Below are 3046 nucleotides of genomic sequence, written 5' to 3' on the forward strand. Positions count from 1 at the left end.
AACAGGGAAAATATAAAGTAAAGAGTAAATAGAATGATCAAACGTTAAAATGGCCACTTGGTACGGTGGCCGAGAGAGCTCAACGTGCTGCAACTTAAGAAAACGCATGCAAATAGTAAAAAATGAATGCAAATAGTAAAAAACGCATGCAAATAGAAAAAAACGCATGCAAGTAGAAAAAAAACACATGCAAATAGAAAAAAACACATGCAAATTAAGAAAACATCTTCATCAGTTTCACAACACACGTGTGCTCCAAATACTCACAAAACAACCAAACACAGAAACGCACTGCAAAAGTTCACAGCACAACCAAATACAAAAACGCGCTGCAAAAGTTCACAACACAACCAAATACAGAAACGCGCTGCAAATGACACAGACCACAATGGAAATGTTTCCGGGGGAACCAAATAAGTGACGAACCCGGCTGGGACATGCGTACAGCTCAAATTCTACTTTATTTTATTTTATTTATTTTAACTTTGTTTTTTTTCGCAAAACATACAGAGATTACATTTTTATGACATACAACTTGTATACAATATACAAAATGTATTAACAATATGTTCAGTGTCATCAGAATACAAACGAGAAAAGAGCAATGAGCTGAAAACTAAAATAAATAAATAAAAAAGATAGAGGAGATGAACATGAAGGAAAGCTGTTAATCTATACATCAGTTACACTGTACAAATTGTTTCATGTTATGTTTAAATTTTCGTAAAGAAATGTTTAATAAGAAATGTTAGGTAATGTAGGGTAAAGTTGAGACATTGACACACAACGCATATTTCAAAAAAGAAAATTGTAAAGTAAAAATAAAAAAAATACATTTATTTGCAAACGTTATGTTAACAGCATTATATTTCTGTCGTCAGAACAGCTATTCAGCTGATGGACACCATGCTGCGTTGTCATGGGAACATCCCAGGTGAAAATAATGAGGAAATGGTAACACTTTATTTCGATAGTCCACTTTAGACATTCTACTAACTATAAGTAATTTTGCAACTACATGTCAACTAACTGTCATTAGAGTATTAGTAGACTGTCTGCTTAATATTTGCTAACACTTTATTTTGTTGGTCCCCCAACATATATTCTACTGACTATAAGTAACTTGGCAACTACAAGTCAACTTATTCTACTAACCCAAACCCTAACACCTAACCATAACCTAACAGTCTACTACAGTTTACTAATACTCTAATGAGAGTTAGTTGACGTAGTTGAAAAGTTACTTATATTTAGTAGAATGTCCAAAGTGGACTCGAAATAAAGTGGAACCGAGGAAATTATTTGTCTTTCGTTGCTCCCTTCATCAAGTGCGTTCCAAACGACTACATAATGGCACACTAGTGCCAAGCTCACTCCAAAGTCCACTTGAAGAACTCTGCCGTCTGCCCTTCGAAGGGAGTAGGGCATCCCAGCCGGGTTCGTCACTTCTTTGGTTCCCCCTGTAACATTTCCGTTGTGGTCTGTTATTTGCAGCGCTTTTCTGTATTTGGTTGTGTTGTGAACTTTTGCAGCGCGTTTCTGTATTTGGTTGTGTTGTGAACTTTTGCATAAATTAAAAACAAAGTTCAACTGATGATTGTCATAATATAATCAACACCATCAGATCACTTTTTTTCCTTTGTTCACCTGGCAGTTATAACTCAGATACAACAGCCAAACAAGATCTAAAGTTAATAATATAAGGGTCAAGAACCCAACCAAAGCAAACAATGATCGCCATAACGGTGGCTTACAATTTTAGATTTTCTCCTTCAGTGATTCTGCTTTAGGTGTCTTCAATAATGCTCAATCATCACTCAATTAATCACTTAATTGTCTCATTAACTTTAACACTCTTGAGTGTGGGCTCATATACACTACCAGGAGTGTTAATTTAACACTGGAGTTTTCCCATACAAAAATGTAATATATGGCCATATATGTACTTATATTTTAAATAGCATGACATATATCTATACATTTATCTGACTTATCTGAGAACACAATATATGCCTGCAACATATATGAACATTTATGTGTCCAAACATGTGAAGAAAATATTTGAGTTCATCCATATATGATACCATATATCTGCATATATTACAGTATAGCATTGGTTTCTCGCATATATGGACAACATTAAGTATAAATATGTGACATAGATATTTGTTTCCCACATATTTAATAAATGTATGTAAACATACATGCATGTGATACTGATGCATTGAAATAAGTACATATATGCATATATACCTATATGCGTCTTACATATATTTAACATTTATGTGCATATACTGGAAAATATATGGCACTTACATGAAAACGGCCATTTTTGCTATATTTTGAAATATATGTTTCATATATGTCTATGTCTTTTATATATATGAATTTTGCATATATTCTCATATATGCAGCAGACATACATGGGCACTGACATTATATATGTAAATTACATATATTTACATATATTACATTTCTGTATGGGTTTGCTGTGTAAAAAGAGCCGTAGTTAACTGACAAGTTGAGCTGATACCTCCGCGATATTAATGCGATATGGCTCAGCTTGTCAGTTAACTACGGCTCTTTGTAGTAAATGCCGCTCCATCTGAAAGCAGGTGAAGGCGATTTACTACTAATCCAGGAACCGGCTTTACTGACGAGATACGCATAGCAATGTGATGCGAAATATCGCCCAGCCCTAATCAGAAGGACTTGAGTGGTAATGATTAGGGCTGGGCGATATATCGCACGATATTGTTATGCGCATCTCGTCAGTAAAGCCGGTTCCTTGATTAGTGATTTTCGCCTTCAATGATTCTGCTTGTTAACATCAGGTGTTTTCAATAATGCTCAAACATCACTAAATTAATCACTTAATTATCTCATTAACTTTAACACTCTTGAGTGTTAATTTAACACTGGAGTTTGTGCTGTAGAGTAAATGCCGCTCCATCTGAGAGCAGGTGAAGGCGATTTACTACTAATCAAGGAACCGGCTTTACTGAGGAGATGCGCATAACAATATCGTGCGATATATCGCCCAGCC

This window comes from Siphateles boraxobius, unplaced genomic scaffold (genome assembly GCF_051911475.1).
Source record: "Siphateles boraxobius isolate OS27281-9 unplaced genomic scaffold, OSU_SipBor_1 49, whole genome shotgun sequence".
Taxonomy (NCBI): domain Eukaryota; kingdom Metazoa; phylum Chordata; class Actinopteri; order Cypriniformes; family Leuciscidae; genus Siphateles; species Siphateles boraxobius.